This window comes from Molossus molossus, unplaced genomic scaffold (genome assembly GCF_014108415.1).
Source record: "Molossus molossus isolate mMolMol1 unplaced genomic scaffold, mMolMol1.p scaffold_m16_p_10, whole genome shotgun sequence".
NCBI classification, from domain to species: domain Eukaryota; kingdom Metazoa; phylum Chordata; class Mammalia; order Chiroptera; family Molossidae; genus Molossus; species Molossus molossus.
Window position 1 is genome coordinate 35,187,948 of NW_023425345.1, and position 15,023 is coordinate 35,202,970.

The following is a 15,023-nucleotide window of genomic DNA, read 5'->3' on the forward strand; positions in this document are numbered from 1 at the left end:
TACTCATTTATTGATGGACACTTGGGCTATTTCCCGATCTTAACGATTGTAAATAGTGCTGCTATGAAAAATAGGGGTACATATATTCTTTCTGATTGGTGTTTCAGGCTTCTTAGGATATATCCCTAGAAGCAGGATTACAAGGTCTAATGGCAGTTCAATTATTAATTTTTTGAGGAAACACCATATTGTTTTCCATAGTGGCTGCACCAGTCTGCATTCCCACCAGCAGTGTACTAGAGTCTCCTTTCTTCACACCTTCACCAACACTTGTTTGATGACTTGTTGATGGCAGCCATTCTGGCATAGTTGTTTTAATTCACATCTCTCTAATGGTTAGTGACATTGAGCATTTTTTCAAATATCTCTTGGCCATTTGTATGTCCTTTTTGGAGAGGTGTCTATTTAGTTCCTCTGCCCATTTTTAAATTGGGTTCTTTGTCTTCCTTTAGTTGAGTTGTAAGAGTACTCTATATATTTTGGAAATTAGCCCCTTATCTAATGTATCATTGGCAATTATGCTCTCCCATACAGTGGTTGCCTTTTCATTTTGATGGTTGTTTCTTTTGCTGTGCAGAAGCTTTTGAGTTTGATGTAGTCCCATGGGCTCATTTTTTCCTTTGTTTCTCTTGTGTTAGGTGTTGCATCAGTGAACATTCTGCTGTGTATGATGTCTGAAATTTTGTTGCCTACATTTTCTTCTAGGATTTTTATGGATTCACAAGTCATAGTTAAGTCTTTTATCCATTTTGAGTTTATTCTTATGTATGGTGTAAATTGATGGTCTAGTTTCAGTTTTTGCATGTAGCTGCCCAATTTTCTCAACACCATTTATTAAAGAGGCTGTCTTTACTCCATTGTATGCTCTTGCCACCTTTTTCAAATATTAATTGAGCATAAGGTCTTGGGTCAATTTCTGGGTTCTCTATTCTGTTCCACTGGTCTATATGCTTGTTCTTGTGCCAGTACCAGCCTGTTTTGATTACAATGACTTTGTAGTATAAGCTGATTTCTGGTATAGTGATCCCTCCTACTTTGTTCTTTTTCAAGATAGCTGTGGCTATTCGGGGTCTTTTTTGGTTCCATATAAACTTTTTAAGTATTTGTCCTAATTCTGTGAAATATGTTGTTGGTATTTAAATGGGGATTGCATTAAACCTACAGATTGCTTTGGGTAGTATGGACATTTTAATGATGTTAATTCTTCCAATCCATGAAAAAGATATATGCTTCCACTTTTTTATATCTTCCTCTAGTTTGTTTTCTTTCAATGTCCTGTAGTTTTCTGCATATAGGTCCTTTATTTCTTTGGTAAAGTTTATTCCTAGGTATCTTAAATTTTTTGTTCCAATGGTAAATGGGATATTTTTTTAGTTTCTCTTATTGTGAGTTCATTATTGGTGTATAAGAATGCCATCTGAGCCCGGGCTTTTGTTTGCTGGGAGATTCTTGATTACATCTTCAATTTCCTTAATTACTATTGGTCTGTTCAAGTTTTCTATCTCTTCCTGGTTCAGTTCTGGGAGACTATGTGTTTCTAGAAATTTGTCCATTTTGCCTAGATTGTCCAATGTGTTGGTGTACAACTGTTCATAGTATTTGTCAATGATCTTTTGTATTTCTGTGGTGTTAGTTGTTACTTTTCCCGTTTCATTTATGATTTTGTTTTTGGGTCCTCTGTCTTTGTTTCTTGGTGAGTCTGGCTAAGAGTCCATCAGTCTTCTTTATCTTTTCAAAGAACCAGCTCTTTGTTTCATTGATCTTCTGAATTTTTATTTTTTCAGTCTCTATGTTGTGTATTCCTGCTGATATTTACTATTTCTTTGTTTCTTGAGGTAAACCTGTAGTGCTATGAATTTCCCTCTCAGGGCTGCTTTTGTGGCATCCCGTAGATTTTGTGTTGTTGTGTGTTCATTTTCATTGGTTTCCAGGAAGTTTTTAATTTCTTCCTTGATCTCCTTGGTAACCCATTTATTATTTAATAACATGCTATTTAGCCTCCATCTGTTTAAATGTTTTTGCATGTTTTTGTTGTAATTGATTTCTAGTTTCATGCCATTGTGATCTGAGAAGATGCTTGATATGATTTCAATCTTCTTGAACTTGTAGAGACTTAGTTTGTGTCCTAACATGTGGTCTATCTTTGAGAATGTCCCATGTGTATTTGAAAAGAATGTGAATTCTGCAGTTTTAGGGTGTAATTCCCTGTAGATATCTGTTAAATACATTTAATCTAGTGCATCATTTAGAATCTCTGTTTCCTTGTTATTTTTATTTATTTTTTGGTATGTGCCCCTAGTGGAAACTGAACCTGGGACTCTCTGGTCTGCAGGCTGATGCTCCAACCGCTGAGCCAAACCGGCTAGGGCTCCTTGTTAATTTTTTGTCTAGATGATCTGTCCAGTTATGTCAATGTGGTGTTGAAGTCCCCTACTATGATTGTATTGCTGTTGATTTCTCTTTTGAAGTCCTCCAGAAAATTTTAAAAGAGATTTTGTTGCTCCTATATTGGGTGCATATATATTTATCAAGGTTACATCTTCCTGTTGGATAGATCCTTTCAATATTGTGTAGTAGCTTTCTTTGTCTCTAGTTACGGCCTTCATTTTGAAGTCTGTTTTCTCAGATATGAGTATTGCTACCCCAGCTCTTTTTTTCCTTTTTGTTTGCTTGGAAGATTTTTTTCCATCCTTTCACTTTCAACCTATATGAGTCTTTTTTTGTGAGGTGGGTCTCTTGTAAACAATTATATATGAGTCATGCTTTCTTTCTTTTTTTTTCTATGTCAATTGGTTATGCATATATGCATATAAGTTCTTTGGTTTATCTCTCCCCATCCAAAATCCTCTCTTCTGGGGTTTGTCAGTCCGTACCCTACCTCTATGTCTCTGGGTCAATTTTGTTCATCAGTTTGTTTAGTTCATTATATTCCACAAATAAGTGAGATCATGTGATATTTTTCTTTCTCTGCTTGACTTATTTCGCTTAGCATAATACTCTCCAAGTTCCTCTATGTCATCTCAAATGATAAGAGATCTTTCTTTCTTACAGCTGCATAGTATTCCATTGTGTACATGTACCACATCTTTTTTCATCAATGTCATATTTCACAGAACTAGAACAAACACTCCAAAAGTTTATATGGAACAAAAAAGACGCTGAATAGCCACAGCAATCTTGAAAAAAAAAGAACAAAGTAGAAGGGATCACATTACCAGATATCAGGTTATACCACAAAGCCATTGTAATCAAAACAGCCTTGTACTGGCACAAGAACAGACAGATAGATCAATGGAACAGAACAGAGAACCCAGAAATTGACTCAAGATAATATGCTCAATTAAGATTTGACAAAGATGGCAAGAGCATACAGTGGAGTCAAGACAGTCTCTTCAATAAATGGTGTTGGGAAAATTGGACAGCTACTTGCAGAAAAAATGAAGCTAGACCATCAAATTATACCATAAACAAGAATAAACTCAAAATAGATAAAAGACTTAAATGTAAGTTGTGAATCCATAAAATCCTAGAAGAAAATGTAGGCAACAAAATTTCAGACATAATATGCAGCAGGATTTTTACTGATACAACACCTAAGGCAACAGAAACAAAGGAAAAAATGAGCACATGGGACTACATCAAAATCAAAAGCTTCTGCACAGCAAAAGAAACAATCATCAAAATGGAAAGGAGACCCACCATATGGGAGACCATAATTGCCAATGATGCATCAGATAAGGGGTTAATTTTCAAAATATATAGAGTACTCACACAACTCAACAAAAGGAAGACAATAATCCAAGTAAAAATGGGCAGAGGACCTAAATAGACACCTCTCCAAGAAAGGACATATAAATGGCCAAGAGACATGTGAAAAAATGCTCAACATTACTAACCATCAGAGAGATGCAAATTAAAATAACTATGAGGTATCACTTCACACCTGTCAAAATGGCTGCCATCAACAAATCATCAAGCAACAAGTGTTGCCGAAGGTGTGGTAAAAAGAGGACTCTAGTACACTGCTGGTGGAAATGCAGACTGGTGCAGCCACTATGGAAAACACTATGGTGTTACCTCAAAAAGTTAAAAATTGAACTGCCATTTGACCCAGTGATCCCACTTCTAGGAATATACCCTAAGAAGCCTGAAACACCAATCAGGTGTACCCCCATGTTCATAGCAGCACTATTTACAATAGCTAAGATCTGGAAACAACCCAAGTGTCCATCAGTAGATGAGTGGATAAAAAAGCTGTAGAACATGTACAGAATGGAATACTATGCAGCTATAAGAAAGAGAGTCATGCTTTCTTATCCAATCAGCTACTCTGTGTCTTTTGATCATACCATTTTAATTCATTTACATTTAAAGTTATTATTGATATGTACTTATTTATTGCCACTTTTGTATATTGTGGTTATAATTTTCTTCCTATTTTTTGTACTAATTACAATAGCAGTCCTTTTAACATTTCTTGCAGTGCTGGTTTGGTGCTAATATATCCCTTTAGCCTTTTTTTTTTTTGGTCTGGGAAGCACTTTATTTGACCTTCTATTTTGAATGATAGCCTTGCTGGATAGAGTAGTCTTGGATTCATATCCTTGTTTCTCATTACCTTGATTACTTCATGCCATTCTCTTCTGGACTGTATTGTTTCTGTTGAGAAGTCAGTTGAGAACCTTATGGGGGTTCCTTTGTAGGTAACCTGTTGCTTATCTCTTACTGCCTTTAGGATTCTCTCTTTGTCTTTAATTTTTGGCATTTTAATTATTATGTGTCTTGGTGTGGGCTTGTTTGGGTTCTTCTTACTTGGTGCTCTCTGTGCTTCTTGAACTTGAATGCCTTCTTCCTTCACCAAGTTAGGAAAGTTTTCTGTCACTATTTCTTCAAATATATTCTCTAACCCTTGCTCATATTCTTCTTCTGGAACTCCTATGATGCAGATGTTGTTGTGTTTCATATTGTCCCACATTTCTCTTAAGTTGTCTTCTGTTTTTAATTGTTTTTTTTTCTTTTTGGTTCTCTGATTGGGTGATTTTTTTCTACCCTGTCTTCAAATTCACTGTTCTGGTCCTCAACTTCATCTTCTTTGCTGGTTATTGCTTCCAATGTGTTCTTTATTTCTGCTTTGTCATTCTTTATTTCCAATTGGTTGGTTTTCAATGTTTCTATATATTTACTCATGCTGTTGAGCTCTTTACTCATGCTGTTAAGCTTCCTCATTATCATCACTCTGAACTCTACCTCTGATAACTTGCTTCACTGCATTTCATTTATCTCTTTTTCGGTAGAGTTCTCTTGTTCTTTCATTTTGGATTTGTTTCCTTGTTTCACCATTTTGGCTATCTCAGTGGGTTTTGGAGCCTGCCACATTGTCCCTATGGGTGTTGGTATTCTGCTGGTTGTGACTCCCTCTATGGGGTTTGGATGAGTGTGGGAGGACCCACGTTGAACACCACTGTCAAGTCTTACTTCTCTGGGTAGATTTACCAGTCCAGGAAAGTTTCAGTTATCCTCTAGCTTTTTTCTGGAGGCTGTTAGTCTCAGTTAATTGATGAGCCTTGGGTTGTAGCCCTCAACTGAATGAAAAATTTTCCTCAGGTGTTCAGGGGAAGAGGATTTCCAGAAGGTGGGGCAGATGCTTGCTGGCTGTTAATGAATCTCAATTTGCATTTCTCTGGCCAGCCTGGGTGGTTAAATTTCTGAAGGAGGGGCTGTTGTTTCTCCCTGGGACTCTGGGGAGAGGCTCTTTGAGTAATATGGCTACTGTCTTGTGAGGGAGTGATTCAGCAAAAAAACTCCCATTGCCCTCCCAGCTCTCCAAGCTCCCAAGCCTCCACACAGTTCCAGTCCAGTCTGCCCTTCCTCTGCCAGAGCCTGAGGTGAATGGCTATAGCTAATTTAGTGCTCTGCCTCGGCCCTCTGTGCTGTGGAGCTGGCTTGGCATTTGAACCCTGAGGGAGCTGGTCATAGCTAAAACAGTTGCTGTCTGTGGGCTCCCAGCCTGCCTTCTGCAGTTCCTACCAGGCTCGATTTAGTGTCCTTTTTCTGTACCTGGTTATATGGGTCCTCTCTAGCTGCTTTTTTGTTCGTTTTCTCCAATGATTTGTCTTTATTTTAGTTGTAATTCCAGTTTGATCCTAGGAGATGGTCTGTGTAACTTCCATTCACTCTGCTGAAATTTTGGAATCTCCAGATTTGACTATTTCAATCAGAATATGCTTTTGGAGTTAACTCCATGATGCTGAAAATATATTATGGCATCAAACAAACTAAGATGAGTCTATAGTTACTGGAGTTTTTATGATGTCCCCTAATTTTTATCTTCATTGTACGAAATTTAATGACAAACAGTTTTTAAAATTAGTCTGGATGAAAATGTTAAGTCTTTAGGGTAAAATTAGCTCCTACAATGCAATAATCAAGCATTTTATAGTTAACTTCAATCAGCAGTCACTTGGTTATTATTAACTATATCCCTCAATAATTCTTCTATTGCTTTTATTATTATGACTACTTAATAACTTTAGTTGAAAGGCCTAAGTTCTAGCCATTTTTTTTTCTCTCTCGGTTATATATGGCAATTAAAAAAATAATTCATTTGACTTATTTCCCTTGATATAGACACCACCTTGTTGAAGTAGCAGACTACCCACATCATAAAGTAATTTTTCTTGGTATGTGTATATATAAATGGCAATGTTACACATCTGATAAATAGGAGAGATTTGAATCCAGATTTTTTCAATTGGACAACCTATCTTTTCATATTTGTTTTTATATCCCACTATAGTGTGAGTTGTTTGTGGGAAAGGGCAATGTAATAATGTGTATAGCAGATGCCCATATATTAATGCACAATAACACAGCTGATTCATTAATAATTATCACAGAGCATTGAGCTACCATAATATTTAATTTTATATCAAAATATTTTTGGAGGTGTATTTATATTAAGAATTACAATGAAAGGCTTCTCCCCTCATCAAGAACAAAATTCATTTATAATTTATCTTTGAAAATGGTGGTTGTTTTATATTTTTAAATTTATTTTTTTTACCCGCACTCCAGGACATTTTTCCATTTTTTGTTCAGATAGAGTGGGAGGCAGAGAGAGAGGGAGAGAGAGAGAGAGAATCATCGATGTGAAAGGGACACATCGAGTGGCTGCTACCTGCATGACCAAACAGGGCCAAGGACAAACTGCAACCGACGTACGTGCCCTTAGTGGGAACCGAACCCGGGTCTCTCTGGACCACAGGCCGATGCTCTAATTGCTAAGCCAAACCAGCAGGGCAGTTGTTTTTTTTGTTTTTTTTAAAAGTATTTCCACTTATCATGCAAGCCTTGGAGGCATAACCTATTTCCATTCTGATAAATTTAAGATTCCATTTGATTGTGATGGCTTTTGGGGATTGGTGTCAGCATTCTATCATCCCTTTAATATGCCTGCCTATTCTGTAGAGGCTGGAAAGTCTCCCAGATTCCTTGCAGCTGGGTCCCAGTATTTATTTAGGCTCAGCCAATGAGATGCAATGTGTAAGAGCAAATCATATGTCTGTTGCCTCTACTAGACAGCCCAGTGGTGGTGGTGTTGGGCTTTTCTGTGAGAGTGAGTATAGCACCCCCACTGTTCACTCACCAGTTTCATGGCTGTTAAAGGCCAGGGGGGTGGGTTAGGGTGGGGGTGGGGGGCATTGCTGTTGCTGGGTTAGATCGTAGAGTATGAATTGGTTCTGAAGCCAGAAGCCTGGCAATAACACCTCAATTGTGGTAGTGGTAGTGTGTTCTGGAGCTTGCAACTTTCTGACTAGAGAAGAGGCCATAGCTTCCTTGGTGGTCCAGCTCTGTGGTGTGACTTTGAACTGTCCTTAAAGCTCAACCTCAAGTCTGTTTCTTCAGCCATTTCTTTGATTCTTTAGCCATTTAATGCCCCATAATAAATCCTTTCCTGCTTAAACTAGCTTGAGTAGATTTTATTTTCTGCAAATGAAACCTGACCAATACAGAAATGAAAGGAGTTATAGTCATCTATAGACAAAAATTAAATGGATGATCGCACAATATTGTCAATCAATACAATGACTAAAATAACTTCTGAGCCTAGTTAAAAGGATTTACATTATAAGTTTAGATGGACATTTTTTGTCCGTTTGTAATCTAATTAACTCCAAAGAGAAAGACGAAGATTGTATGCAAATTAAACATTCCCTGAAATAAGAGAGTATTGATCAGGATGTGTAAATTTTATGATATTTTACTTTTGATAGCACCATTTAAAAGTGATATGAGGCACAATTAAGTAGCAGTGGGAGGGAGACAACTGACTGAATCCTGTGAAAAATAGTATTTCTCATAGAAACTTTCTAAGGTGTGCTGATTTTATTTAGTCATGAGGAGTCTTAAGCAAAGCCTGTGAGAAGTCAAAACCCTGCAAAAAAGGGACCCCCTCCCCCGAACTAATGGGGAAAGTATATGGGAGTCCTGGATTAAAAGGGAAGCCCTTCATGAAACGTTTTGCTTGGGATCTAAAACTATACACAGGATAATACACACATGTTTTTACCTTGAAATCATATAATTAATTGGTGCTAGACAACTTATTACAAAAGATTTTGAACTTTTAGAAGGAAAATAGCCCTAAAAGTAGACTTTGATGATGATGATCTATTTTGAAGGATATTTTCCTTGAATGGTACTTATAGTCATCATAACAACTTTTCTGATGCCTTAACTTAAAATAGTTAAAGGAAGTCTTAGACTACTACCTAGGTGCTCAGTTACATCATTGTGGATGTGTCAGCAGTGTAGAGCTGCTGTTTAAATAGAGCTGACGTGATCTTACCGTATATTCACTGAAATATGACCCGCAAAAGCCATGATGTAATTTCCCCAGTATATGTAGGGTTGGTCAAACCCATATTAGAAACTCACATCCAGTCTGACTGAGGTTTCATATTTTTAAAAAGAATGTGGAGAAACTAGAAAGGGAGCAGAACATAGCACAGAAGCTAAAGAGCTAGAAAATAGGGCATAAAAATGGTCAGGAAGGGGACTGGTTTTACTTAGCCATAAGAAAGCTAAATGTTCTTAATATGTAACTTAGTGTTCTTGGCTTTAAAAATAAAATAGACAAGTTACACCTAGAAGGCCTAACCACCCAGACAGTAACAACATAGAATTACATAAATAGGAACATAAGAATTGCAACAACCGTCACTTAAGTAAGAACTGGTTCTACCTTTTGATTCTAAAATAGCTAGCCAGATCAGGAAATGTGAAAACACCAGGAAAATGGACTCTAGTTGAATGATAGAGTGCTTGGGGTGAATTAACATTTAGATGTTTCATTTTGGGAAGTAATATTCCAACTATTATTTATTATGAGGAAAGCCATTAATGGGGAGGCCAGCACACTGTACCAGTTGCAGATATTTTCAGATGTAGAATAACTCATTCACACAGGCATCTAGCCAGCTGTATTAGCAAGTTATAGCAGGTTTTCTGAATACTTATATAGGACATACTTAACATGTAGTGACATTTGAATCTCCATCAGTAGCAGTTATTCTTTAAAGCTAGGCTGCATGCCAACAGAAAACAAAAAAAACTATTGGCTCTTGGGTCCCTGTCGACTCTCTGTGAGGTAGCTCAGTATTTAAAGAATAATCTAAGTCATTATGCCGGTTTCTAAAATACACCAGGCTAGGATTAAAAATGGCAAAACAACTGAAGACTATTATCAAATGCTACTCTTACTTTTTTAAAGCCTAAAGTATTTTGATAATAAAATGAGATTAAGAATTAGCACCCAATATTTAGTTGCCAGAAAAGGCAAAATACTCAGTGTGGCAGATTGCCAGCACAATACCTTAGACCCTGGACCACCCTGATGGCCACAGGTCAAGATACAGACTCAGCGAGGAGCTGGAGTAGAAAAGTGAAGTTGCTCAAGAGGTTCTGGATGTTTTCTGGAATTAGACAAAACCCTGATGCTTTAGCTCTGCCTCTTAGGGAAGCTTTAAAAAAAAGTGTGAGAAAATGTCTTCTTAGTCCTAATGAAAAATAGAATGCATAATTATCCAATGATCTTGAAATACTTCCAGGATTCTGGAAGCTGTTCAGATAAGCTGGCAAAACGAGAGTTTCCTATGTTCTGTCATGGAAATCCATGCCCTTTCAGCTGCCCTGCAGGCCTTACGCTGGGCAACTGCTTCCCTCCTCAGTCCATTGGAAATCGAATAGGGGTGCCAGGCAGACAGCTCTACTGGCCCGACCCCAGGCCAGCGCATCAGAGAACCCCCTTCTCCGGACAGTGGTTAGTCCAGGGTGGCTACAGGCCTTGAAGAGTGGCCCGGCTTTAAGAGGACAGAAGCCACACGTCCTTCTGGGCCCATCAGCCAGCACATCCACGTAAGCCTGGGATGGTGGGAGGCCACCTTTCTTGCCACCTGGAGAAACCTTGTAGGTGACTGAGTCCAAGGCAGAGGTGGCACCGGGAGGTGGAGAGTGAAAAACAACCCCGATGGCAACGTTGGAGCCACACCCAGCAATGGTAGGACAGACCAACCCTTGGAGGTTATTTTATTTTTAAGTGAGCCAATAAACCTCTTTTTTGTTTCACCTATGTGGACTTAGATTTCTGTCACTTGCCACTAAAAAAGAGTCCCAAATACATGGCCATTTTGCAGATTAGAAAACAAAAGCACAATCATTGTTGAAATCTATTGAAACAAGATGTGAGAAAACCTATTAAATCATTCACTAGTCCATAACCAACTGGATATATGTGGACACAATTATACTATCAGTTTTATTTATGTGAACTTAAACACTCTGGAGTCTGTGAGAGGTTTTATAGTCCAGAGGTTAAGGGAGTCAGAGAGTCCAAAAGTCCCAGCCCCAGCTGATACTGACTGCCTGAGAGGCTTGGGTGGAAGGGGAGGGGGGCCACGAAACCTCCTAAGCACGGTTTGCCCGCTCTCCGAACAAAAGTGGAGCGCTCCTGTGAAACCTGTCGTGAGCTGAAATGGCATACAGTGAAGAAGCAACTGCCATTCATGTTTATGGAAAAATTTTTGAGCGTTCCCAGGTCCAAAAAATAACCTACCCAATTATATCAAATACCACATGAGACCTAAACTAACACGGACACGTGGTAAAGGCAGGGCCGCTGTCTCTGCCCAGCTCACAGGCTCTGCAAGACACGCCGAACTCTGCTGTCACTTTTCAGCAAAAGTCCTCTGGAGTTTTTCCAGTTAGCAAAAACAGGCACTAATTTAGGCCCTTCGTAAAAGTGAAGTGGTGTAAAAATAACTTTCAAAAAGTGGGGGAATAATTGTGTTAACTTTTCTATCTGTAAAAAAAAGGAAGGGCCCTGGCCGGTTTGGCTCAGCGGTTGGAGCGTCCGCCTGCGGTCCTAAGAGACCCGGGTTCGGTTCCCGCTAAGGGCACGTACCTAGGTTGCAGTTTGTCCCCGGCCCTGGTAGGTCGTGCGGGTGGCAGCCACTCGATGTGTCCCTTCACGTCGATGTTTCCCTCTCTCTCTCTTTCTCTCTCTCCCTCCCACTCTATCTGTACAAAAAATGAAAAAATGTCCTCGGGTGAGGATAAAAAAAAAAAAAAGGAAGGATGGTCCTGGCCCGTTTGGCTCAGCAGTAGAGCATCTTCCTACAGACCAATGGGTCGCAGGTTCGATTGAGACCAAGAGCACGTACCTCGGTTGTGGTTTGTCCTCCGCCCTGGTCAGGGTCGTGATGGAGGCAACCAGTTGATGTGTCCCTCTCACGTTGATGCTTCTCTTTTTCCTTCCCTCCCTCCCTTCCACTCTCTCTGAAAATAAATGGAAAAATATCCTTGGGTGAGGATTAAATAATAATAATAATAATAATAATAATAATAAAATAAAATGGGTTAATTTAAAGGAAAAAAAGGAAGGATAATAATCCCAACCTCATAGTAAGGATTAAATGAGATGGTATATGAAAACAGTTGTTTGCAAATTCTATGTAAACAATACAGTGGGTGAAACAGAGCAACGATTCAATAAAGTCCTCCTGTTTTCCTATAAATATGGAACACCAACATTATAAATGAGACCAAGAAGAAGGGTAAAGTACTGGGGGAGAAACTTTCATGCATTTCAAAGTATTAAGGTGTTTCCCCCTACATGCAGAGATATTTGTAGTTACAAAGCTGTTCTGAACATTTATTAAAGCTGTTCTGTTTAAATAAATGTTTGCTACCAATCCTTTGCATACACATAGCAATACTATAATGAGGGGTTTTTGTTATTGTTGTTGTTAATCCTCACCCGAGGATATTTTTTCCATTGTTTTTTAGAGAGAGTGGAAGGGGGGTAGGGACAGGGGAGAAAGAAGAGAGCGAAACATTGATGTGAGAGAGACACATCGATCGGTTGCCTCCTGCATGTGTGCCAACCGGGCTGGTGATCAACTCTGCAACCCAGGTACATGCCCTTGATTGAGAATCAAACCCAAGACCCTTCAGTGCTCAAGCCGACGCTCTAACCACTGAGCATATGGGCCAGGCCAAACAATGAGGGAGTTTTTAAAAGTCAGATTATTTTTGTCCTTATCTCTCTCTCTTCCCTATCTCCTCTCAACCCACCAGCTTCCTTGTTTCCTAAGGTTCTGACACTACCATCTACCTCAATCCAAGCGAGATAGCAGGGAGACATTAATCTATATATTCTCCTTCATCCTTATGCCTTACTCATTTGCCTGTTTATGCTCCATATACGTTCTCACCTTCCTCTGCTTTGCTCTTTCAGCAAAAGGCTAAACACAGCTCGCTACACCTCCCGGGCTCCCTTGCCCACCAGCAGGTGGGCCTGGCCAGGGGAGGTAACAGAACAAGGGGCATTTCTTTCCTCTCTTTGCTTCAGGTGACTGCATCTCTTTGGTGGTCCAGTTCCTTCCCGGCAGCCACAGCTCCTGTCCCTTTGCCCCTCCCGCCTTAGGGATAGTAGCCCTGTTCTTCCTAATCTCAGGGTTCCCAACTATTTCCTCTTTGCCCTTTCATTTTTCTAACACCCCTTGAAATAGTTCCCCATGTTAAATTTCCTCTATGAAATTCACTGGCACGGGTTCTATTTTCTGCATCAAATACTGACTGATAGAGTTCTCTATACCCAGTTAGCAGCCTCACCTTGCTAGTTTTGGTGGGCTCTCTTTCTCTTCATCCCTTCTCACTGCCTAATGCAGGCCATCATCTCACCTGGACTCATCTAGTGTCTTCATTTCTAGTCTCCTAGTTCTGCTTAAAGGTCTTTCCCACGTCGCTGCCAGAGCAAGTGCTCCAGAACAGTCACTTGGTTGTGACCTTGTTGCTCACCTTCTTAAAAACCCCATCAGTGGCTCTTCATCTCCTACAAGAGTTAAGCTCCTCAGCATGACAAAGCTTTGCACAGCCCGTCTCTTTACCCCTGCCAACTTCACCTCTGGTTTCTTAGTGTTCCAGTGACACCGCCTGCTCATGACATTGGCTCACACGGACACACACACACCCCTGCATCCACACAGCCACTCACACACAAACATCCTGCTGCCCCGTCTCTCCGCTCTTCGATGTATGGTGTCCTACCCACCTCCGCTGCTGGCAGACTTGAACTCGCCTTCAAAACGCAGCTCAAAGGTGTCTCCTCTTCTTGTGTGAAGACCTGGGCTGGGCTTCCTCTGGGCTTGCGTAACATCTTGTGCATACTTGATGACTGCATGTCCTACATTTCATCAACAGACCCTGTTTGAGTCTCTTTCACCTAAGTGGAGACTCCACCACGACTTCCTCCTTCGCCTTGTTTCTGGGCTTCCTATCAAGAGATATTGGTTGAAGTGAACGGAACAATACCCCCATGTGCCCTGGAGGCCCCAATTAGGAACTGTGACTTACCCTTAATTTCCTTCTCTTTTACCCCCACATCCAAGCACAGGCGTACCTCGAAGGTACTGCGGGTTCAGTTCCAGACCACCATAATAAAAGGAGAATCACAATAAAGCGAGCTGTCATCTTTTCGCTGGTGGAGCAGCTTGCCTTCAGTTTGTAAAAAAAAGAAACACAACACCTGTGAAGTACTATAAAGCAAAGCACAATGAAATGAGATATACCTGTAGTTAACTAGTCTTAGTTTTCCTCAAGAAATTTCTCTGATACAGGCTTCCCCTTCTATCGAAAAGGAGAGTGTTGCTATGAAATCTCTTGTAAACCAATGGTATAAAACAAAGAAGGAATTACCATTAATATAAAACATTGAGTGTTCCTAGACCCCCCAAATAATCAAATTGTACCAAAAAATGCTTGATTATGTCCAGTTTTATGTTAAGTATAACACTCTGATGAGTTCTCTTAGGCCTTTCTGATATCTTAGAATACATCTTGCTGAAGGATGCACAGGATAAAGGAAGTTGATACGCAGATGCCCTTAGGCACAGTTCAAAGCTATGGTGGTCTGATGCTGACATGCAGAGTGTCATTTGGTGAAGGAGATTCTGGGGGGCCACGCTCACTGCTCAGGGTGTGCACTGCCTCCATAACAGCTGCTGCAAAACAGACACTGAATGCTGGATTTGTTTTGCTTTTTTTGGTAAGAGTGAAAATCCTCTCTGGCTTCTTTCCGTTAGCAAAAACAGGTACTGATGCAGGCTCTTAGTATTCGTAGAAGTGACATGATATAAAGCAAACTTTTGAAAAGAGGGGATACCTATATCTTGATCTTTCTGTCTCAAGCTATTGCTGCGATCTTCTAAGTCATTGTTTTTCAGCTTTCTTTGACCATGACCTGTGATAAGAAATACATTTTACAGGTCATTATGACCCAGGATAGGCATTCTGTTTTTACTGAAGTCACTTCCAAGATACAAACAATTTGCAAAATGCCACCAAGAGGAAACATACTCAAGATTGAAATCTAGTAATTAATTAATAAGCCCTATGTTATACTTAATGGCTTCAACACTGTCATGCTTTGTATCCAAAACGATGGTGTTTATGTTGAAACACAG

General features: G+C 39.7%; 1 long non-coding RNA gene across 1 annotated transcript; it reads right to left on the reverse strand.

Moving 5' to 3' along the window:
- Window positions 1–13,381: 13,381 nt before the first annotated feature.
- LOC118624036 lies at window positions 13,382–14,746 on the reverse strand. Its single transcript, XR_004958322.1, has 4 exons — window positions 14,723–14,746; window positions 13,915–14,055; window positions 13,613–13,834; window positions 13,382–13,393 (listed from the first exon to the last, which is right to left on the reverse strand). It is a non-coding gene; the product is annotated as an uncharacterized LOC118624036 (long non-coding RNA).
- Window positions 14,747–15,023: the final 277 nt, after the last annotated feature.